This window comes from Eurytemora carolleeae, unplaced genomic scaffold, assembly GCF_000591075.1.
Source record: "Eurytemora carolleeae unplaced genomic scaffold, Eaff_2.0 scaffold91, whole genome shotgun sequence".
Classification (NCBI taxonomy): domain Eukaryota; kingdom Metazoa; phylum Arthropoda; class Copepoda; order Calanoida; family Temoridae; genus Eurytemora; species Eurytemora carolleeae.
The window spans coordinates 264,048-276,828 of NW_019396098.1; positions in this window are offsets into that span (position 1 = coordinate 264,048).

Genomic DNA, 12,781 nt, shown 5'->3' on the forward strand with positions numbered 1-12,781 from the left:
ATGAAGGTGGACGGGAGGGGGCTTGGGGGGGAGTAGGGGAGGATGGGATGATAGGGTAATGAAGGTGGACGGGAGGAAAGGAGATGTGAATGGTGAAGTAGGAATGTTGTAAGTAGTAGGGGTCGGAGTGGGATAAGAGGGGGGAGGGAGGTCGAGAAGCAGAGTGATGATGAGATAAAATGGATGTGACTCACAGTGGTTTAGTGAAGGTTTAGAGGGATTGGAGTGAGTTTAATGAAGGTTTGAAGGGATGGGAGAGGGTTAAATGAATATTTCAAGCTTTGGGAGTGGGTTTAATGAAGGTTTGAAGGGATGGGGGTGGGTTTAATGAAGGTTTGAAGGGATGGGAGAGGGTTTAATGAAGATTTGAAGCGTTGGGAGTGGGTTTAATGAAGGTTTGAAGGGATGGGAGTGGGTTTAATGAATATTTGAAGCGTTAGGAGTGGGTTTAATGCAGGTTTCAAGGGATGGGAGTGGGTTTAATGAAGGTTTGAAGGGATGGGGTCGGTTTAATGAAGGTTTGAAGCGTTGGGCGTGGGTTTAAAGATGGTTTAAAGGAATGGGAGTGGAATCAAAGAAGGTTTGGAGTGATGGGAGTGGGTTTAGTGAAGATTTGAAGCGTTGGGAGTGGGTTTAGTAAAGATTTGAAGCGTTAGGATTGGGTTTAATGAAGGTTTGATGGGATGGAAATGGGTTTAATGAAGGTTTGAAAGGATGGGAAAGAGTGGATTTGGTTGAAGGTTTGAAGGGATAAAAACGGGCTTTATGAAGATTTCAAGGAATGAACCCGGGGTTGAAGAAATTTTAAGGGATTTGGAGGGGGTCAGGTAAAAGGGCACTATTAATCAATTAATTATGAACGTGCAATGAGAAAATTTAAGGTTACTTTACTAGAGACACTGGAATCGGGGAACTGGGGCCGGGTATGGGGGGTAGGGGGAGGGGAAATGAGATAGATAAGAGATATAAAAATGTAGTTCTGTGACATTTACAGAAAAAGAAGAGAAGAGGATGTGGGGTGAGTTACAGGAGGAAGTCTTCAGACTACATACAAAGGGGTGTGGTTTGACAAGTCTGTGGTTCGAAGAGAAGAGGATGTGGGGTGTGATACAGGAGGAAGTCTTCAGACTACATACAAAGGGGTGTGGTTTGACAAGTCTGTGGTTCGAAGAGTCTGAACAATTCTGGAATGATAAAGAGGCGTGGTTGGACTGGATGATGAAGAGGCGTGGTTGGACTGGATGATGAAGAGGCGTGGTTGGACTGGATGATAAAGAGGCGTGGTTGGACTGGATGATGAAGGGTATAATTGAAATTGAAATATGAGTGAATATACTGAGTATTGCACATGTAATAACACAAAGATTATTTGGATTTGCTTAAGACAAGTCCTCCGAACTAAGATGGAAAGGCCAATAGGTCATGAACCCCTCTCCTCCTAACCAGTAATATTAAATCAAACCAAATTCCTTGCAGTATCTTTTAAAACCAAATTATTTCTTTTGAACCCATATTTTGCTAAATACTGAACAAGCCATTTGATTTAAATTACGCCGAGACAGTAAAAACGATGGCATTCAAATTTTTAGAGGCGCAACTAGGGTATTTTTTAAAGGGTGGGAGGGGAGCCGGGAGGGGATATTTAATCAGGACTAAATCAAGTTTTTTTAACAATTGCTTCTGTTTTAAACCTGAAAGTTCACCTTTTTCAGCAAAGTAATTAAACTATATTTTATGGTAACATGGTAGGTTTTCAGGGCAAAAATCATTAAAACTGTGTTTTAAATATAATTTTAAATCTAAAAATTGTAAATTTTATAATCTCGATTTTGTTTAAATGATTCCTCCATATAAAATTTTTTAAGGCTTATCTGCATAGCTGGACATTTCATACTTTTTTAACGTTATATATCTTTAAAATGCCAATAAAAAAAAAAAAACATTTTATGACCATAATAATTTTTCTAATTTCTGTATTCAGATGCACAAGAATAATATCTTACAGGGAAAGTCCACAAGTGACATTGGTATACCTCTAGAAAAAATGATGATTTTCATTTCTATTCGGTATCTCTTGCGGATTTAAACGCTATAGAGCCAAGTAAGAAAATTGATAGAATTTAACTCTTCTCAGGACAGTGCAGACTAAGGTATGTTTCAGTTAATCAGATAGATTGGTTCAAGGAGTATTGTTATGAATCAAGAACTTTGTAAATATGATTAAACTAAAAATACGTGTACAGTTCTTTGTAAGATTTAATTATAACATGTTTTCCAACTTTTGATCAAACTTATAGAATTATCAAAACTCTGATATTTTCACTGCCACCCTGCATGAAACCAGGGTTGCAATGTTAGATTGCAACCCAAGGGATGCAATCTAATTGATTGCGAATTTTTCTGCCAATAAGTTGCAGATTTACAACTCCGAAAACATGAATTAGATTTAATTTCTGAACTCTGAAATCCACTCGTGATGCTTTTGAACTCAACAAGGTCTTGGGAAGCTTCGGCAATATAATATTCCTTACTATATATATTGCATCCCTATTCCCTATTGCCTCCCTGTTATATTGAGATAAATAGTAATTATGACACTCACTTGGTAAACTATTTGCTATTTTTAGTGTTTATTATTTCCTTTCTTATGAATGATTAATATGTATTAGCAATAAATATTTGAATTGATCACCAAATATTTCAGTTTTAATCAAACATTAGATTTGAACAATCCATCAATTTAAGATGCCTCTTTAAAGGTCATTGGACACATTGATGAAGGTTCGATGTTTAAACAGACAGTGCTCAGACACAAAAACTATAAATTTACAGGGAGTGTTCACGTTTTATTCTTCTTTCGGGGCACTAAAAATACAAGAAATACCAGACAAATTATATCATATTTTTCATATTTGGGGTTCTCAGCTTGAGGGGGAAAATTGAAAAATGCGTCTCATGGAATTAAGAAAAATCTTAGATAAATTAATGTATTAGATCATGCTTTGTAAACTGAGATGTAATCTTGTTTAGAATTGATAGACTTGAAAACAATTTATTGAAATCCCCCTGGTTGGGAGAACATTGAATATAAGGAGAAACATTAAAAAATGTTGAATTTTTGCCCTATTTCTGTTTCTACCCACATCTCGCTTTTAAGTCAACAAAGAGTTGGGTTTATTCTATTACATAGTAAAGATATATTGAGTCCTTGATCTAAGACTGTAAAGAGATTTATTTGATTTTGTGAAGTACGCTTGGGGGTATAATTCCTCTTTAACGGAATCACTATTTCAGCCCCAATGTCCATTTTTTTGTTCTTGTTTTTTATGTTTTATGTTTTACTTAAATTTTTCTTTTTGTTTATGTACATTTTTGTAAACACCAGGGCTAAATTTTAACGGCCTTTTAGGCCTCGACCTAGTTTGAAAAATAATTTCTTTACTTTATAAATTTTGTTGTCGAAATAAATATTATCTTTATTATTATCATTATTATCATTAAATTCTCTATGGTTTCTGGAACTTCGGCTGCACTAGCTTCATGGTTATTTGCTCTCTAATGTCATTGTGCATGGAGTACACGACCATTCTGCAGATGACCATAGAGAGTTGGTGTCGTAGCCCCGTGAGTTCTACACGGGTTTGGTGTAGATTGATTAAAGATAAAAGAGTGGTGTATTGCCGGGGGTCAGCCACTCCCTATTTTCCGTACTTCTTGGATACAGAGAGGATAAATGTGATATAACGTTAAACCAAACCCTGGCGTTTTCCTCATTTCTTATATCTGACCTCAGAGTATGAAACTCTAACGTAGTACTCACAAACTAAAGCACAGACAATCCCCTAATTCACAAAATTTTACTCCACATTGAGAAGATTTCTTGATAAAAAGTTGACTGACATTTTAGTTAAACACTTCACACTCCTCTGTCGCTTTAGTAATTGTAAATTGGCGGTACGGTCCAAAGTAGGACTGCAATGGTTGGCCCAGCTCGGATATTCAAATGTACACCATGTGGGACGTGACTTAAAATTTCATAACACTTGGTTAATAATTGAATGGCTATCGCTTAATTTGAAGGAAAAGGCACAAACACAGACAAAATATATTTTCAAAGTTCTATAAAACTTTCAAAGATGAAATATATATACATTTTAGGGTGCGGAGACTTGGCGGGGGGGGGGGGGGCGGTGAGTTTGGGTAAAAACCGAAAACAGAATGATAATTCAAGAAATTGCTCCACCCCCCTCTTATCATCCCCACCATACCCTGGACTCATAATTATCCAGCAACTTTTTATTACACATGCAAGGTAACATAGATTAATAATAACACATATCTAATAACAATAAAAATAAAATTTATGATTTTAAGTATATTTCTCAAATACATTTTAACTTAAGTTGTTAATAGGTTAGACTTAATGAAAATTGAATCAAGGAAACACTATCCAAACTTCTTTGGCCGGTTATTTATTTTAAAGCGGACCTTTGCCGTTTTTAAACATTCTTTTTAATTCATCTAGGGGGTTATAAAACATTTTTATTACGTAATATCTGAAATGGTTTTACAATGTTGCCATTTATCAAATTTTTAATAAGATGGGATAGTCCCCTCCCCCTTAAATTTATGTTTATCAATTATATTCAAGCTTTAATTGCCTGAGGTTAGCGGACGGTATCTTATCAACGGATTAAGCTTAAACCAACCTACGGGGTTTTAGACAAGAAATGGATTTTAACTATAGGTTAGTGCAAAGTTGTTAAGAAGGTTAGTTACTCTGGATGCGCTTCAATGTACTAGAGATCTCGGCTGTTATAATTACTCTGTCATATATAACCGGTGTTATATATGACAGAGTAATGGCACTATGCATGTTTGGCCTATTTATTACATCTTGTAGGAACGTATCTACTTAATAATTAGTTCAGAAAAGCTGTTTTTCCGTTTTTGCCATTGATCTTACACAGTACACACCCTGATGTATAGTGTGTACAGATAATTCACTTGCTATTTTGATTCTATTTTTATTTCCAATCTAACCAGGTTAGCAACTGCTGTTCTAAGCTTAACTTAGATACCTATTTTTATTTCAGGAAGTAAAAAATCTTATCTCTATTTTTACCAGTAAATCTACGCAGAAACATCTTAAATTCTTCATTTTTCTTCATTTTTAAATTCCTTCTTAAAATTTATGAATTTTTAGTGGCATCCGGCAAAGATATTATCCAAAACAATGTTATGAAAATATCTAGAAGTGATTCCTAATACCAATATAATTTAGCTACCATAGCCGAGTCCTGAACTTTGCCCTTTCATGATAAAGATGTAAGTTTGAGTAATGCAAAGAGAATGAAGAGAGGGTCCCTCCTTCCTCTCACAAGAATATTAACAACTTATTTAACATATCACTCAACAAGATATGTAGATTTTTGAATTGTAAAATAACTGATGCTGATTTAGATTTCTTTGGACCAGATTGAAGAGCGAGAAATAATTGTACCCCAGCTTAGTTTGAGTTAAGAGGTTCCACTAAGTATGCATAGTTCAACTATGTCTCTCTATTCATCATATGTTTTTTTTTCATCCGTTTTTGTTAAAGTGTTATGAAAAAACACGATTTTTCAAAAATTAAATGAGATCTTAAAGAGATGAATGATTGAATATTAATGAAATTAGTTTTTTTTGAAAGCGAATAAAATAATAATCTTTATGTTTCAGTAAGGTTTTATTTTACAAATCCAGTTTTTTACATTTCCTCACAGCCCTTGAATAAATCCAATAATACGATGAGAAATGTTGAAATTCTGAAACCCAACATTAATCTTTGCTGCTACCATATTCATAAAATGGAAATACGTTTTTCTACTCATTGTAAACCATTGTAAACCATTGTAAACCATTGTAAACCATTGTAAACTATTGTAAACCATTGTAAACCATAGTGAACAAGTGTACACCATAGTAAGCGATTGTAACCATTGTAAACCACTGTAAACCATTTTTAACCATTGTACAACATTGTAAACTATAGTGAACCATTGTAAACCATTGTAAACCATTGTAAACCATTGTAAACCATTGTAAACCATAGTAAACCATTATAAACCATTGTAAAACATTGTAAACCATTGTAAAACATTGTAAACTATAGTAAACCATTGTAAACGATTTTAAACTATTGTAAACCATTGTAAACTATGGTAAACCATAGTAAACCATAATAAACCATTGTAAATCATTGTAAATTATTGTAAACCATTGTAAACCATTGTAAACATTCGTAATTTTGCCGTCCGTTTTGACGCTTAAACAAAGAAACAAGCAAAATGATAGATATCGATTGCAATCCATTGTGAACAATTTTTATCTTTTTATTTAATTTTTTACTAATCTATTCATTATTTATAATTGATACTTAACTTCGGAATGCGACTTTTTCAATGGAGGGCCATTTGCATTTACATGTATAAACCCTTTAAGAATTGATACAAAATTATGATATAAGATGATATAAATTCTGAACTCTAAAAAAGTTGCACAAAATGATATGCAGGTCTAGATAAACGTGATAAAGTTATTAGATGACTAATATTATAAAATTTTAAACTGTATATTTAAAATTACATGGAATTAAACACAGTCATGAACCCTTCAACCTGCATGCTGCCTTATTTTTGGTTAAACGAATTATGCAGTGGACTCCAATAATAAACATGATCTAAAATATGGGATGATTAACTAAAAATCTGTTCTATATAATACATGGAACATGGATGAGATTTAAACATCTTTTCGATGATTTCCTGTTAAACGTACCCTCACGAGCCAGTTGTAGTCCTGTACTGTACTGTACTGTACTGTACTGTACAGTACTGTACTGTACTGTACTGTACTGTACTGTACTGTACTGTACTGTACTGTACTGTACTGTACTGTACTGTAATGATACTGTTAATATAATCATCAATTTTGTGATTGTAAACTCTATCTGTATACAGATACATTTATTTTAGCAATAAACGTTATCTTATCTTATCTTATAATTAGCAATAATTGATGAGACTTGGGTTTATAGCCTTCGCTAAGTTTCCTTTTTCAAATATATGCAGAAATTTAATCGAATTTTTTGCGAAAAAAGAAGCAAATTTTTTGATCCTGCATGCACATTGTATGGTTTAGATGGCAGGTGGGTATATCAGAATATAGCACTCATATGGTCATTGACTGGTACATTTATCAACATGTCTTAAGAAGTTTTCTTTCTCGTACATTAGTATTTATTTTGTCATTTTGTTTATGTGTGGACAGAAAACTAAGAATACAGGTTTTAGTTGGACACTGTTTACTTCCGGTAAGGGGTTAGAATGACAATTTGAAGGAAGTGAATAACTATATGTTCGAGCAAATATATTTTCAACTGAACCTAAGATGCAACCCATAAATCAAAGATGTTTAACCTACAGTGTAATTTCAAGCAAATTAGGCCTATTCCAAGCTAACCCGGGGATATACCAACCTATACTTGCAGCTGGGTGTATTTTGCATTGCACATTTTATGCAATTACAGATATTGCTGAATATAGTCTTGGTGTTCGTCTGGTGTCTCAAGCAATTCAGAGTTCAAGGACAACATTATTGAAATATAACTTTCTTCGAAAATATATATTTGGCATTGTCATCTTTATTCGATTGTTTGATTGTTCACCACTTTATAATTGATTTTTAAGCTGTATTAGTAACACTATCTGTTTTTTAACATCATCAAGTACACTTCAATATAACACAGCATTCTGGTTCTTACTATGTATATTTAAAGAGTTTTAGGTCGTTCTTAAAGTCTTATCCTTCATGGCACACCAAATTAAACTAGTTGGGATATGTAAAATAAACCTATGATAGGTACTGTCAAAATTCTGGCCGCGCCATTAAAGTTGAAGCCGGGCAGACATAGGAAAGGGGTCAGGACGGTACTTACCGCACGTCGCAAAGGTCGGTACAAGGGGTCGGTCAGGTGCTAATTCAATTTGACTCTAGTCCACCGTGATGGGGATTGGTGTAGCCTGTAGATAAATGGAGAGCTTAACTATATACTGGAATAAGTAAAACTAAAGAGTTTGAAAAACAGCAAAATGTTGATGCCAGTATTTAAACTATCTTGTGCATACAAAGCTGTAGAAATTTTCCATAGTTTGCTTTTCACCTTTTGTACTTGTCATGGAAATGAAGAAATTAATTGCTAGAGAAAATAGATAAATAAAGGTTGGGAAGGAGGATAAATAAAGGTTATTAAAGATTAAGGTTGGGAAAGAAAATAAATAAAGGTTGGGAAAGAAAATAAATAAAGGTTGGGAAAGAGGATTAATAAAGGTTGGGAAAAGGTTGGGAAAGAAAATAAATAAAGGTTGGAAAGGAAGATAGATAAAGCTTGGGAAGGAAGATAAATAAAGGTTGGGAAGGAAGATAAGTAAGGCTTGAGAAAGAGGATGCATTAATGTTGGGAAAGAAAATTAATAAAGGTTTGGAAAGACCTTAAAAAGGTTGGGAAAAGATAAATAAAAGTTGGGAAACAGATTAAATAAAGGTTGGGAAAGGAGATAAATAAAGGTTGGGAAAAAGGATGAACAAAGGTTGGGAAAGACTATGGCCGTAAGGTAAATAAAAGGTGGGAAGGAAGATAAGTAAAGGTTGGGAAAGATAAATGTTGGGAAAGAAGATAAATAAAGGCTGGGAAGGAAGATTAATAAAGGTTGGGAAAGAAGAAAAAAGGTTAGGAAAAAGTTCGAATAAAGGTTGGTAAAGATGAATAAAAAGTTTAAGAAAAATAACGAGTTCTATTTGTAAAGCAATATGCGTCCATATGTGCACTGTGCAATATGCGTCCATATGTGCACTGTGCAATATGCGTCCATATGTGCACTGTGCAATATGCGTCCATATGTGCACTGTGCAAAGCTATATGCTCCATATGTGCACTGTGCAAAGCTATATGCGTCCATATGTGCACTGTGCAAAGCTATATGCGTCCATATGTGCAATGTGCAAAGCTATATGCGTCCATATGTGCACTGTGCAAAGCTATATGAAACCCGTAGCGTGACACAAGGTGCTCATAACCATTTAGCAGTTTGGCCATCTTACAGCTTTAAATATACAAATATATATTTGTATTTCATGAATTACAAATAGAGAGGAGTGCCCCCTGGTGCAGACAGTGTATTTACTATTGTAATATAAACCCTCTTTATGAATCTATTTGAACCTGTCAACTTTTAAACTTCTTGTTTATAAATAAATTGCTTCTTCAACACAATGCAGATATTTGAGATGGATTCACACTGATCTAAACAGATTTTTGTCACATGTTTTACTCGTTCGTGCCTTTTGAAGGCTTATTCACAAGAAAACATTTTAAGAGTATTTAAGAAAACGAAAATACTCTATATAATTCACAGTGAAAACAAAGGAGAATTTTGGACACTTCGTCCAACTGAAAAACATAAACAATCCCTTTAATATATCTTACTGCTAAAAACAGTCCTATTTGTATTAATTTGCAAACGGTCTTGTAAAGTTTGCCGCGGCCATGTTTATTGTTTAAATATGAATGTCATCTTCTCTTTTCAGTTCCATTCATATCCGCGCTATTAGCAACGGGTATAATATCTATATAATAACCCAGGGGAGTATAGAACATTAATAGTATTAAAGAGACTGTATACGTACTTTCAAGTGACTGAACAATAACAGAATTCGTACATTCTTTGAGCAGCAATGAGGAAAATTTTGTCGTTTATTTACCTAAATACGTTTATCTACCTAAATACGTTTATTTACCTAAATACGTTTATCTACCTAAATACGTTTTTCTACCTAAATACGTTTATCTACCTAAATACGTTTTTCTACCTAAATACGTTTATCTACCTAAATACGTTTTTCTACCTAAATAAGTGTCGAATTCTAATTCTGAATATTTATTATCTACACAATTTTGGCAGTTTGTTACGTGTTGAGCAATTTTGGGATTTTATTGAATGACATAAAGCACGTTTTAAACTATCTTTAAAATATCATATTACGTAAGTACGGCTTCATTACTTCATTAGTTAAAATATAAAAAGTTTTGTGTACAGTTTTTGAAATGTAGCAGTTTTTTCCCATTGCATAGTACAAGTTTAATAGTAAATTTGAAATATATTGAATGAGAATAAAAATTTTTAAAATATTCATACAAAAATATTTTCAAGAATATTTTTAATGTATATTTAGCCCTGTGTAAATTAAATACCAACACATCATCTTCATTTTCGTCATCCTTGCATTGGTCATCCAATATTTCACACTCAACAGGGGATACAGGGGATACAGGAGATACAGGGGATACAGGGGATACAGGGGATACAGGGGATACATGGGATACAGGGTATACAGAGGATTCAGATTATATAGGGGATACAGCGGATACAGGGGATACAGCGGATACATGGGATACAGGGGAGTCAGGTTATACAGGGGATACAGGGGATACAGGGGATACATGGGATACAGGGTATACAGAGGATTCAGATTATACAGGGGATACAGCGGATACAGGGATACAGCGGATACATGGGATACAGGGGATACTTGGGATACAGGGGAGTCAGGTTATACAGGTTATACAGGGGATACAGGAGAATAAAAAGAGAGATACATTTAACAGGGGATACAGAGGATACAGAGGATACAGGGCATACAGGGATACAGGAGAATAAAAAGAAAGATACATGTAACAGGGGATACAGAGGATACAGAGGATATAGGGGATACAGGGGATACAGGAGAATAAAGAGAGATACATGTAACAGGGGATATAGTGGATACAGGGTATACAGTGGATACGGATACATGGTTCCAGACAGAATTATTAAAGGAACCCTACACAAAATTTTAGAATTGTCAGGTTAAATTTTCATAAAAACATTTCCAATATTTTTCGTGGGTTTGATTCATCCCCCCTTATACTCATTGTGGGGTACAGAGAATATATTATGGCAATCTGGAACTTGCAATAATTTCTGCCTATTTATTCTGGCTTTTCATTTTGTTTTTAATTAATTTGGTAAAGCTTTTTTCCATAATGATGCCAACGTTCTTGGTGAAATAAATTGAAAAGAAAATTACATAATATTTTAATTTATTAATAAAAATTGTAAATAATCATAATTTGTTTTCTTGTTTAAGCTCGGTTTTTAATGCAGTACGCTTTTTGTTCTTAATGCGTAATGTTGATTCTTGTAAGTCTAAACCAAATCTTGGCAAAAACTGCGGAACCTTTTGACCCTGCCTGAGACAAAAGAGTCCAGTGGGTTGAATGCTAAATATTGAAGTTTAAAGTTTGAAAATTTACTGAATTCGCGAGCTCAAGGTATTATTGCATTTATGCATGAAAGGTTGTTCAAACAGAAATCCAATATAATTTCTTAATCACCTACCTAAACCAATATTTAAATATCTACATTTACAAAATTCCAAATACATTCAAATTTTGAATATATTCAAAATTGATTTAAAATTACTTCTCGGACATTTAATTTTCAATATAACTATTTAAAGGAAACACTAGTTTTCTATTCCTATACTTTATCTATGAATACTAGTCCTCTTCTCTATACTTTATCTATGAATACTACTTCTCTACTCTATTCTTTATCTATGAATACTACTTCTCTACTCTATTCTTTATCTATGATACTACTTCTCTACTCTATACTTTATCTATGAATACTATAGTCCTCTTCTCTATACTTTATCTATGAATACTACTTCTCTACTCTATTCTTTATCTATGAATACTACTTCTCTACTCTATACATTATCTTTGAAAGAACGATGATACAGCAGGATGTGAAGATTATCTCTCTGGAAGAACAAATCTGTTTCAGGGAACTTGGTGTTTAAAACACTCCCTGAACCAGGACTTTTGGAATCTTACTCCGGGTCATATTCGTCATACAGATAACAGACCTAGAAATGTACACTGTAGGGTTAGAGTAGAACCAAGTTGTATAGGGTTTGTTCCAGGTTTGTTCAAATTACACGTTATAGAACAGCAGTTCAGGAGCTAGTTTAATAGTAAACAATAAGAAGTTGGTAGTACTGAGTGAATAAGAGCAATCTATCACGTCAAACTAAACTAAATTGCATTTAATATTCAAATATTTTATGTTTTCAATTATAACGCTTTCATTTTTCTTTTGTTTTTATTACTAAATATATGTTTACAGATATACGTGCGAAAATCAAATAGAATTTTCTGATATAAAATGTTTCCAACCTAATACTCCCTGTAGTGTATAAGTGTTAGTGTTTATTGTAGTTTGAAGCATTAAGAATGATACATTGTTGAACCTTGTGAGGTTTCTTCCTTACATTGGCTCTTCTAACAACTTATATTTTGTATAGGGTTCCAACACAAACTTTAAGCTCACACATACTGCTCCGTCTATATTTGATATTTAATATTTGCTCTATGAAAATCTCTAAAACACGCTGCTTTGTCTTTATCTAATATTTAATATTTGCTCTATGAAGATCAGGGGCGGACTAAATCATTATCTCAGGGGGGGGGGGCTAAAATTTTCAGACCCCCCCCCCTGAAAAAGTGAACAAAAAGCAGTAAATTCATATTTCTGATTTGTTAAAAATATATAAGTTTACAAACTCCAGTTCTCCATCTTCCTATCTGTAAAATCCAGTTCTCCATCTTTCTATCTGTAAACTCCAGTTCTCATACTTT